The following is a 13,610-nucleotide window of genomic DNA, read 5'->3' on the forward strand; positions in this document are numbered from 1 at the left end:
ATAACATGCAGTGTTGATAGCCTCAGCCCAAAATTTCTGAGCAATGCCGAAATCGGCTATCATGGACCGTGCGGCTTCCTTGAGAGTCCGATTTCTTCTCTCGGCCAGGCCATTTTGTTGAGGAGTCCTAGCACTAGACAACTCGTGTCTAATGCGGATTCATCAAGATATGCAGTTAATGTACTATTGGTAAATTCGGTACCTCGATCACTTCGAATGCTATTAATGCGAGTTGATTTTTCATTTTGCAGGCGCTTAAGAAGTGTAATCAGGTTTGATACGGTTTCACGTTTAGATGGTAGAAATATTACCCATGTAAATCTAGAGTAATCATCAATAACTACCATGGTATAAAGCATACCTCCTAGGCTAATGACCTGAATCGGTCCAAATAAATCCATGTGAAGAAGATCTAAACATCGGCTAGATTGGATGTTTCCTTTACTTTTAAAGGTTGACCTAGTTTGTTTACCCATTTGACATGCTGAGCAAACTTTATCTTGATTAAATACTATGTCAGGAATACCTTCAACTAGCTTTTTACCACGAATGTAGTTTAAAGTTTTCATGTTTAGATGGTTTAGTCTCTTGTGCCACAGCCAGGTTTGATCAGTCTTAGCTATCATGCATATAGGATATTCTACTCTAGTTTTCCAGTCTACCTTGTAAATGTTACCTATCCTATTTCCGGTTAGTAGTACGATACCTTGAGAGTTCTTAACTAAGCATGCATGTTTAAGAAATTTTTCCGTGTATCCAGCATCACACATCTGACTGATGCTAAGCAGGTTAAAACGTAGGTTTTCTACTAGAAGTACATTATCAATGGTTAGGTTACCATGGACAATCTTACCCTTGCCCACAGTTTTACCTTTTGAGTTGTCACCGAAAGTGATTAAAGCACCGGTTACTGCTCTGATGTCGGTTAGCATATTGCTGTTTCCGGTCATGTGCCTGGAGCAGCCGCTGTCCAAGAACCATTCAGAACTTCCTAGCCGTTTCTTTGGGTCCTGCAAAATGTACATATTTACAACTATTTGGTACCCACATTTACTTGGGTCCACATGCGATTAGTCCCTTAGGTATCCAAACCTCGATAAACCGGACGGTCTTCTTTGCTAGGGTTTTAACTGTCCTTTTGGCACTCGGTCTCGTGTATCTCGGTTTTCCTACAAAGGTCTTAAATGGTGATGGTCTTCGGTTAGGTGATCTGTGGTTTGACCTATGCGGTTCAGGAAAGGCTTTCATATGTTTGAGGATTTCGGCTTTTCTTTTCACGGGGTCAAGTCATTTCTCAGATTCGGTTGGACCAACATAGTCGTATTTTAGCTTTTCTTCCCTATAGTAAGCGGTCTCCTCTTCTTCAGCGGTCCAGGAGCTTTTAAGAAATTTTATAAAGGGAAGGTTTCCTCTTGTAAGCCTTGCTTTCTCTATGGGTTTTCGGTCTTTGGGGCCATTCTCTGTGTATCCTAGGCCAAACTTGCAACGAGGATGTCTGTAGTGTCTATTCATGTTCTTTACTATATCACTAGATCTCTTATATGCGGCCATCTTATATTGAAGTCGGGCATTTTCTTCCTCGGTTAATTCTCTAGTCGGTTCACTGGATTGTTCGGTCTTAGGATCTAATTCGGTCTCTAAAGTATGTGTATCATCAGGTTGTACGACTTCCGGTTCGGTTATAATGAGTACCTCTAGTTCTGTCGGAATGGGTACTATGGGATCGGTTCTAATGTTGAGGTGCTTAGGTAGCATGGCTAGTAGGTTCCTATATTCTTCTACCATGTCATTCAATGCATTGTATAATTCATCTTTAGTAAATTCCTCACAAGGAGAGTCAAATACCTGTTCTTCATTTGCCATGAGGCACGTGAGTTCATCATCGATGTCACTGTGAGCCCATAGACTTCCTCCATCGTCGGCTATCAGTGCTTTCGGTACCTCACTTCCTTCACCGGTTTGTTGATAATTGTTTCGGTCATTTTGATAATCCGGTTTCTGGGTATCCCTCCTCGGTTTCCTGCATTCCCACATAAAATGTCCCAAACAGTTACAGTTGGCTTCTTTTCATGAATCTCCCAAACTTCTGTGCAAGCATTGCCATGTCATCCTCGGTGAACTGTTCGGCGGTTCTGATCGGTATAGGTGCAGGTGCCGATACAGGTGCAACCGGTTCTGTAGATGTGATTAGTGCTCTGGTTGATGTTGAGGCCGAGACTTCTTCTTCAGTCCTAGATCTCATTTCGAACTCATATGCCTTAAGATCTTCGAATACATCGTATAGTTTCATCTTACGCAGGCTCTTTGATTCCCTCATTACCATTATTTTTATGTCCCAAGCACTTGGAAGAGATCTCAAAGCTTTCATAATGACCTCTTTGTTGTCATACTTCTTGCCCAGAGTTGCTAACTCATCTAACACACCAGTAAACCGGTCACTGTATTCCTTCATAGTTTCTCCTGGTTTCATCTTGATGCTCTCAAACTTATGTGTGGCCACCATTATCTTGTTCTCCTTTGTTCTTTCATTTCCCTCAAAGATCTGGATAACCGTGTTCCATGTCTCCTTCGCGGTTTGGCAGTCTCTGATCTTGCAGTATGTGTTTCTGTCCACACTGTTGGAGATCCGGTTTCTAGCATGATTATCCAGGTTGTTTCTTCTCCTATCTTCAGCCGTCCATTCCTTTCTGTCCTTATCAATGAATATCGGTCCTTCGGTCAGAATGGATTCCATTTCATCATCCAACGTGACTAAGTGCAGGTGCATGCGTGCCTTCCAGTTGGCAAAGTCATCACCTTCTAGCATTGGAGGCCTATCCTAATACATGCTTGCTTGAGTATTGAAACTAACTGCTCTGATACCAATTGTTAGGATCTAGGTAGCCGCTGGAGGACCGGGGGGTTGGACCGGTTAGCGGTTCTCACTCGAAGGGTGGTGGTTAATCCGGTTAGAGATTAACACCGGGGTTTCAATACTACCCAGCCTGTCACAAGCCCTTGAACTAGGTTCAAGCGCGGAAGAGGTTTGCTTTCAGGTTGAAGCAGCACACTTGTTTGATGGACAAGGCCGGTTTCGGATGATGGAGGTTTGAAAATGGTGGGTCGGTTTCGGTAATCTGGAAATTCGGTATGGATAGTATAGAGTCGGTTTAGAGCGGTGTAGTTGAGTTAATCAGTTAGACAATGGAGCCGGCAGAAAGTAAATAACAACACAGATTTTATGGATGTTCGGAGATAAAACTTCTACGTCACCCCTTCCTCTCGAAACCGCGAGAAGGATATTCACTAAGGAATACAAGTACAATCCGATCTAGACTTATTTCCTGCTCGATAACACTCTTACAATTTACACCGAAATTGTAAAACACACTTTAACTTTAGCACTTAGGCTTTCTAGAACAGCACAGTCTTATCACTTGTAGAATAAATGCTCTTAGAATTTCTCACTTGTCTCACTGTATGTTACTTTGTCCCACATTTACTTTTCTTCAACTGCCCCTTTTATAGGTGAAATATACCAACGGTCATATTTCACTACCTTGAATCTGATTGGCTGAGCATAGGTGCAGTGATTCAGTGTTTCAGAGATTCAGACCTGCGGTCGTTTCCTCAGACCTGATGGTCAACCTCAGACCTGGCATTCTGTCTCAGACCTGGCGGTCTGTTCTTCCGGTATGTAAGACAAACCTGTCGGGTTTGTCTTTTACTTGATGTATGCACTGTCTGTTGGACAGATGTCTGTACTTGGAAGATCTTCTTTCTGACTTATCCCGAAGTGGAAAGATCCGGTAGTACTGTCTTCTGCAGCCTACAGTCTTTCCTCATACTTGTATGGATATGGAAGTGTTCAGTCTGTTTCTTTGGTATCATTCTCAACAGATACCCGAATTGTCTTCTTGTACTGGTCGACCGCTTGACTTAGCCTGATCGCTTCTGGTATGGGTGATATAACCGAACTTCTTCCGGTTATTCCTTTGCCTTGTGGCTGATCGGCTGTTTGATGATTCCGGTTTTAAGCTTTGGCCAATCCTTTCTTTGTGCGGTCATGTTCCGAGTATTCTTGGTCGGTTTAGTAGCTTGACCGACTAGTTTTCTTAGCCGGTTCTTTTGTTTATCCGGTCCGGTTCCTTGTTCCTGCATGGAAAGTTTATTTAAGTTAGGTTTATTTGAACCGGTCTGATTTTATCTAACAAGGTGTATAAACCCATTGGTCCTGGGTTAGCCCTAGGCTAAGTCAATCGTTCTTGGGTTTAAGAATTTTTAGTCCTCAGTCGAGATTCATCGGTCTTGGGTTTGGACCTTTCGGTCATAGGCTCTTGAATTCTCGGTCCTAGGTTCTGGAATTCATCGGTCCTAGGTCGGACCTCTTGGTCCTGGGTTGGACTTCTCGGTCTTAAATGAAAATCCTCGGTCGGAGCTCTCGGTCCTAGATCAAGAATATCGGTCGGACCTCTCGGTCCTGTTGAAATTCTCTGTCCTAGGTTCGAATCTCTCGGTCCTAGGTCTAGACCTTTCGATCTTAAAAAACACAAACTACATATTTTGTATTTTTGATTTAAGCTTTGATTTTTCTATCCAATGGATTGTGTAGCTTCACAAAGCTCCTAGAACATATTGATCATCATCTCAAGGTATCAATCAACCTGGATGATAATCAAATCATTAAAAACAATTTTTGGTCAAAATTTGAATTTTTGATTTTAAAGTTGTTCTGTTATATTTCAAATACTTGATTGATACCAAAATAAGAACACTGGCTATTCATTTTGATCAAATCAAGAACTTGAAAATTTAATTATTTTGAAATTTTTTATTTTTTTCGAAAAACAGTTAAAATTATTATATTAAAATCCCCAAAGTGGGAGGGTTAAGGATCAAAGTTAGACAAACATTAGCTATGATTAAAGGATAACAATTAAACGACCTTACAAAAATGATTAGTAGCAATCAAACATACAAACAAAGATTACATACAAAGATTATAAACTGTATCAAATCCTAATTATCCTAATCAGGTTTTTTATTTTCATACTAACTTATTGTATCAACAGATTGTCTTTCTCTTCCCCTTCCTCTTGCAATGAAAGGGGGTGAACTGAAGAGGTTAATGAATATTGTATATACTCATTTTGATATCCGTTCTAATTTGATAGAAAGAATTATTTTACAGTATTTTTGAGATCTTCACTTTATTGTTCTCAACTTGAATTTCTAGATCAGTCTCATGTTTCTTGTCTTTACTTCCTTCTGCTTCATCTATGGTATCCTCTACAACAACCTTGGTAAAATCTACTTCAGCTTTATTATTTTGAGTATCCTCCTCTCTGGTTTCCAGTATTATAAATTGACTTGTTTGAGAATCAATTTCTTTCATCTTCTTTATTCTCTGTTTCATTGTTACATTTATTCTCTTCTTCAACAGAAACCCCCTTAATATTTTTTCTTCAATTTCATTGCTTTCTTCATTTTCAGAGTCCTCATTGGTTTCTACTTCTTTCTCTTCCTCCATATTTTCTCTTTACTTTTAGACTCCCCTGTTTCTTTTTCCTGATTTTTTTACTTCTTGGCCTTTCGGTATCTTCTGCTCATCTTCTATAGCTTGAGCACATTTCGTGCTGGCATGTTGGAAAGTATTGTAGAATGCACACCTGTCCGGTCTCCACTAATAAGTGATTCCCATGACATTATATTTTATTTTCCTGTCGACCACTATCATATTATTTAGAAATGTGCTACAAGGATTCACCTCTATACTAATTCTAGCAAATGATAAATTCTCTCCTCCTTCTGTTATTGCCATGTATAATGGTTTTCCCAATAACCCTGCAAAAATGACTAATGACTTCTGTTTTGTACATGTGTGCAGGGATATTCCAAAGCTTGAACCATATTTGTGTTGTCTCCATAGGTTTACTTAACATATTCAAATCTTCAGACTAACTTTCCAACTTCATGTAGTTGGAGCCAATATAAGTATGACCATGTTAAAGAATTTCATCTAGATTCGACCGATTTTTAAATTGAAGAAAGTAGCGATCATGAATATTTACAGAGATCTTCTACAACCCATTTTCCTTTCAATGTTTCATTAAAGATTCTTTAGTGATTGAGAATGATACTCTATTTTTTCTAATATAATTCCCTACCACCATATTTTCCCATTCCTTAATGCACTTTTCTTCTACTTTATTTGGAAGTTTAAATTCAAGAGGAGAATTAAGTACATCCACTTTTGTTTTAACATTCCCCAAGATGATTTTCCCTTTATAGGCATGATTTTCAGCTTTCTTTCCTATATTTTTATTCCATACCTCATTTACTTTCCAGGTTGGATTGCTCCTAATAGTACAGGTCTTCGATTTAGGGGCATTCATCAGCTCTCTCTCATTATAGCCACTGACCAGTTTACTATCTCTTCATATTCTTCATTCTTCAACAAATTCTAGTCTTGAAGATAATCAATATTGAGTTGAATTATTATAAGCTGGACTTTCTCCTTATTAAGAACAATCTCTCCTTTTTTATAATGCATTAGAAGCTTGGTGATTTGTTTTTTGAGGCCAAAAAGATTGTATTTTTCATTGTAACCAACCTTCTAGACTCCTTCATTCTTTCCTTGCTTTCCTGCATTATTTTTTCAGAAACCTTCTTCCCCTGCTTTCCTGCATTATTTTCTTCAAAATTTTCTACAACATTTGATTTTCCTTTACTTTTGTCATATTTTTCTTGAATGACTTCTTCAACAATTTTCTTGAGACATTCCATAACAAACTCTTTGACTTCCTTGCCTTTTTTTTATTTTCTTTTGCCCCATTGTTGAAGAACAAAACAAAATAATAAAGTAGAGTTAATGCAGAAATAGGGCAACTCAGAAACCCTAAAAATTTAGCGACAAAATTGTTTCAAAAGGCAACCTCCGTGAATACCAAAGATTAGAGAATAAATCAACGCTCGCAATCAGGAAATAAGCATCCAGAAAAGCTACCAACGAAATTTTGAGCGATTTAGGGTAATCGGCACTTACTTTGTAAATCGTGTCGATCGTGTCGTCGATTGTACTTTTCCAACCGTGTTGATCGTGTTGTCGATTGTGCTGTTCCAACCGTGCCAATCGTGTCGATTGTGTTTCAATCGACGAACAACATTTCTTGCTTTTCTAGTGATACAATTGAGTTTCTATTTTTTTATTATTGCTGAGTAGATTGATGTGCACTTTCTTTGAGAAAAATTTCTAGAATTCGTCTAAGGAAAATTGAACCGGAAAATTACTAGAAATCTCCAGATCTATTCTCCCTTTTTCATCTAGAGCTATTTTGAAATCCTTGAATTATTTAAATTTTTTTATTTTGATCAAACATGATCGAGATGGATCTAACATGATCCCAACAGTTGTCCAATATGATTACAATCAATGCTTTCTAGGTTGATTGATTACATCTAACAAGAACATCAAATACATTTTTATGATTTTGAAAATTCAAATTTGAGTTTTTCTATTAGGTTGATTGATTATTTCTAACATATCCAGAAAGTTTATAAATGATCATATGATCGATTTCCAACCATATAAGACTATAAACAACAAGCATATAAGCTTATGTGATTTGAAATATAACAATTTCAAATTCAAACTGTAAATATGAATTAGAGGGTGATTGGAACCATACCAAGAATTAGTGAACACTCTTTGATCCTAGGGAAGTTTTCGGAATGCTCAGATCCAAGCTTTAAGGTCTCAAACAAAAATTTCGAAAAAATCTGAAATCTTTTTAGCTTTAATGATGGATTTTTTATTTTCTTCGATTTGAAGGTAGAAAGTGCATTCATTGCCTTTATAATAACTTAGAGGTTTCAAATTCAAATTTGAATTTTCAAAATAAAAAAAACAGGTTTGCGTTCTTGGGTTAATTCATTTGAATCACAGTCCATAAAGATTTGTGTAAATATATTAGGCACTCATTTGGATAATACTTGATCAATCCCGAATAATGTTTGATCAAAATAAAAAATTGGAAATAAAAATGAAATTTTGATGTTCTTGAATTGATCAAAACAAACAACTAGTGTTCATGTTTTGGTACCAACCAAGTATATATGATATAGGAAAACTATTAGATAGTTCTTTTCACTTAAAAACATTATTTAAATCAAAAACCCAATTCTTTTTATCATAAACTGTTTTGAACAAATTGATCATCATCTAGGTTGATTGATACTTTGGGATGATGATCAATCTATTCATGGGAGCTTTGTGAAGCTACCCAAGATCTTGAATCAAATAATCAAAGCTAAAAATTGAACCTTTGTATTCTTGAGAATCGAGGCATGTGAGCCTAGGACTTAAAGATCCGACGTCAGGACCGAAACTAAGGACCAAGAAAATCGACCTAAGACCGAGACCAAAGACCGATGTTCTTAAATAAGTACTATGTCCTAGGACCGAGAGATCCGACTGAGGATTCTCACATTAAACCGAGAGGTTTAACGTAGGACCGAAACTCCCAAGACCCGTGACCAAGAAATTTAGATCTAGGACTGAGCCTCCCAGACCTAGGCATGAGAGGTCTGAGTTCAAGACTAAGAATCCAAAACCCTTGGATCGAAAAATTCAACTTCAGGACAGATATTCCCAAACATTGAGACCAAGAAACCTAGCCCCAAACTAGTATAGGATCGATAGGTTTTTGATAGGATCGACTTTATCGATAGAGACAGGGGTTTGACTATTGATGAAGGCTTATGAAAAACGGTTTGAAAGTAATCCTGTTAGGGATTTAATTCGCTTTCTAATCTACGCAAACTCTTGTAAACACTTGAAACAGATTCAAGGCGTAATTGTTTACTTGGGTTTGAAGCTCAATATGAAGAATGAGAAGATGACAGAAATGAAAGAACACAGTAGTTTGTTTATGGATGTTCGGAGAAACTCTCCTACGTCACCCCTTCTTCCAACCACCGGAAGAATTCACTATAATATGATTAGAATCAAATACTGTTTCCACACACTTAGCTCACTATTGAACAGAACACACTCTGTTCAACTTACAAGATGAAGAATATCACTCAGCTAATGGTGTTTTTGATTCTATCTCTCTCTTGATTCACACACAGTACAATCAGGAAAGCAGCTTCACAGTATGAATATAAAAAAGGCTTGAATTCGTTGTCCTTGAGATTTTATAAATATTGGACAGAAGCTAACGGTCGAATCTTTAGAATGATACTTGACACTCTTTCATTGGAAAGCCTCCATAGTACACAGCAGGTTCTGAGCACAAGGATCATGGCCGTACAGCAACTGGTAGTGCGCCGAATATTCCATCAGGGATGTACCTGCAAAACAAGTAATATGAGGAAAATTCTCTTACGTGGCATTACTTGGTTGGTTGCATATATCTGTCGTACTGATCTTCACTAGAAAATGGAGTAGGAGTATAGTACAGTTATAGCACGTGGGTAGGCAGGTGCTAGCTTCAAGCATACTGCTTAAGCTGAGCATTAGACGTATTTCAGTTAGACGATCTCGTCTAATGAAATCAAACATCCCCGTCTAAGAGCAGAATTTATTCGACCGCCTAGTCTAATGGGATTAGACTTACGTCTAATTACAATCACTTTAGACTAATCTGAAGGAGTTAGACTAACGTCTAACTTTCACTAACCATTAGACTGCACGTCTAACTCCACTGAGTTAGACTGCACGTCTAATTCCGGTTCTACTTTAGACTTGTCTGAAGGAGTTAGACTTACGTCTAACTTTCACTAATTAGACTACACGTCTAATTATTCACTTAACCATTAGATTGCACGTCTAACTCCACTGAGTTAGAATGCACGTCTAATTCTGGTTCTACTTCAGACTTGTCTGAAGGAGTTAGACTTACGTCTAACCTTCACAATACATTAGACTGCATGTATAACTCCACTGAGTTAGACTGCACGTCTAATTCCGCATACATTAGACTACACGTCTAACTTCACTGAGTTAGATTGCACGTCTAATTCCGTATACATTAGACTGCATGTTTAACTCCACTGAGTTAGATTGCACGTCTAATTCCGTATATATTATAATGCACGTCTTACTCCACTGAGTTAGACTGCACGTTTAATTCCGAGATCTATTAAACTGCACGTCTAACTCCACTGAGTTAGACAGCACGTCTAATTCTATGATCTATTAGACTGCATGTCTAACTCCGCGAGTTAGACTGCACGTCTAATTCCGAGACCTATTAGAATGCACGTCTAACTCCATGAGTTAGACTGCACGTCTAATTCTGAGATCTATTAGACTGCACATCTAACTCCACGAGTTAGACTGCACGTCTAATTACAGAATTCATTAGACTACACGTCTAACTCCATTGAGTTAGACTGCATGTCTAATTCTGTGCATCTAATGCCAAATCGGTCTAATGAGCCTCATTAGAGCCAAGTCTCATTAAATATGATTTCCGATACACCTGCATCAAAGTGCATAAATAATTTTATCATCAAAATCCCAATAGTCAAATTATTTCAACACATAGTCAAAACAATTTGACCCAACAGTTTTTACACTTAAACCGGTAATTTCAGCCAAGGACTGAGAGTCCATGGTATCCTAACCTAGGAACTCTGGTCCTCCGACTGATGATCCTGAAGCATGACCGAGAGCTCCGTCGGCCTAGACCGAGCCTATCCGGTCCTTAACCAATAAAATCGGACCTAACCCTTAAGACTCCGATTCTAAAGCCTGTTTCATTCCTCTTTTAGAAATCCAAAATTATTACTAATCTATTATCCAATCAAATGTTTTGATCAAACTATTTTTAAGATGTTTCCCAAACAAATGTTTTGATCAAAGGCTTCGTTTGGTGTTTATTTCTAAACTCTAACATCCTTAAAAATGATTGATATTTTCAACTATTTTCACCATAGTTACAATCTGCAATAGGTACCAGCATTTAAATATTGTTATTTCAATATTTTAAATAACGCTAAAACCTAGAAGCATGACTAGAAATGAAAGAATAATCAATTAAAACTTAAAACATTATACAATCGATTTTAAAAAATAAGTTTATAGAGTAGAGACCGTTTTCGAACGGGTGCGTAGGACATAGCACGAAAGCTCTTTCCAAAGTATCACCAAACTTCAAACCTAAATGAAACTAGTGTTAGATACGTTTGTACACGTACTCCTTTTTTTATTGATTTTTCTAAAATCAATTAGCAACTATTTCTTCAAATAAATAATCTTTATTAAATTCATTATGTTTAATTAATTTAAATCGGATTTCATTAAAGATCAAATTATCATTTGATTATAGAAAATCTCAGATTATTAAAATTTCAATAAAATTAATTATTTTTACATAATTGATTTTCAAAGTTTCAGGAACTATCAAAATCTTTTAGAATAATGTTTTATTTTAAAACGATGACTAACACACAAACTATGGTTAAATCCATTGAACCTCGAGCCACTCTAGGCCGATATTTCCATGTGTTGACCTCACGTGCTAAGCTATGATTCATCCGGGGGCTCAAGGTTGAAACCATTAAACCTCGAGACATTTTGAGCTTGCACTGCCACGTGCCGATCGTGGCGCATGCTAAGATACAGGATCTCCAGGAGTTACAACAGTGTCATATCAGGAGTCTTGTAGCTCATAAAATTCAAAACTCGATTGCAAAGTATTCCAAAAAATATAATCGACATGCCCAAAGACATTAAGAAATTTCAATATTTTTGGAAAGTTCTTGATTTCGATTGTATCATATACGCGGCTCCAATTCCACATCCCAATCCTTAATCCACATATTTCTACACTCGTGAACTTCTTTCCTTATACAAAGATTCATTGTTTAGATTCGGCAAGCAAATTCCAAGCAACATGCAAATTGGAGAATTCACATTGATGTTGATATGTGACTGAAGAACATTCTAGTGATTCATTACATCATCTTTTGTCTAGACAAAACCTATTGAGAGTTTTATTGTCACCTTTAAACTAAGCATATGGTTATTCTCTGATTAGACTCAAGACATAATAATGAAAACTCAAAGAATTCTAAATGGCTTAAGTATCAACAGTTCTCTAACTAATTGAAGTTAAAAGTCATCTCTAAGTAATGAATAGGGTTAATCCCTTAGATAAGACATAAAATTAAGATATACACAAGAAAAAGAATTTTGAACTCAAAATACAATGTGTAACGTAACTTCACAAACAACAGGCCAACTACATTCAAGTAAAGACTATCCCTCAGGATATGCACATATGACATAACATCGACGACCCTTTTCTAATGCGTAACCAAGCATCGAACTCTTAAAACGTGAATAATTTATTTTTTTTCCTTTAGTTTTTTGTGAAGTAAACTAAAATGGCGAACCTTAAACTCAGTTTGCTTACTACCCTACCACGCATACTAAGCTAAAACTTGTATGGGTCAACCCCAATAGACTATGATATAGAACTCCACTTTTGTTCCTCATCTCAAAAGATATGACAACATAACATAATAATATCAATCGTAGTGGAATGCAGAACAATTGCATAAAAGTAAAAAAGAATGAAAAAATGAAATAAGTATCTTACCCAGGTTCGATTAACAATATTCCACGCCCTACTTTCGGAGAATCGATTCAATAGAGTTATAATAAAAATCACAAACTCTAATTCTCTTTGATTGTTCTAGTTTTTAGTCTCACATACTCTTCTCGTTATAATGTATGTATATATATATATATATGTGTATATATGTTTTTAGAATCCAAAATTAGGGTAAAGATCATGTGATATCATTGACATCTCTACAGTGATAGAGTCTCTTGGCAATTTAGTTGACCTTTCCATAATAATACGATTTGATTGATATTTTTATCATTATGTGATTTTATGTCTTTTTGAATCCAATAAATAATCACACATATCTTATTTCACCTTTTTGTACCTAACATTGAGGCACATCAAATTGGGCCTCAAAACCCTAGGCCCAATTCAACAAATTATCCACATTACTTCTATGTCTAATGTCAAACAAATGAGCATCATCACCAAGAAAACTCTAGAACCGATCCTCCTAATTACGTTCCAACCTTTTTTACGTGAATCAAGTCGCAACATTTCTGAAACTTGATTCCGGTCAACACCTTCATGGACATATCTAAAAGATTCTCATATGTGTGAACCTTCTCCACAACTACCGCTCCACTCGCTGTGCAAATCGAATGTAATGAAGTCAAATGTCGATGTGCTTTGTGCGCTCGTGAAACATTGAGTTCATGGATAAGTGTATGGAGCTTTAGTTATCGCAAAACACCTCCACTTAATTTTGCTTTACCCCAAATTCACCCACGAGACCCTTCTACTAAAGTGCCTCATTGACGCCCTTTGTCACTATGATGTACTCGGCCTCCGTTGTTGAAAGGAAAATTATGGATTTTAATTGTGCCTTCCAACTTATGGAGCATCCAAATAGGGTAAACACATATCCCTTTAGGGACCTTCTCTTATCAAAGTCACTTTAAAATCAACATCAACATATCCTCTCAACTTATCATCACCTATACCCACCTGTTTAAAACAAAGACCGACATCTACAGATCCCTTAACGTA

Source organism: Impatiens glandulifera, unplaced genomic scaffold (assembly GCF_907164915.1).
Source record: "Impatiens glandulifera unplaced genomic scaffold, dImpGla2.1, whole genome shotgun sequence".
In the NCBI taxonomy this organism is placed as follows: Eukaryota; Viridiplantae; Streptophyta; class Magnoliopsida; order Ericales; family Balsaminaceae; genus Impatiens; species Impatiens glandulifera.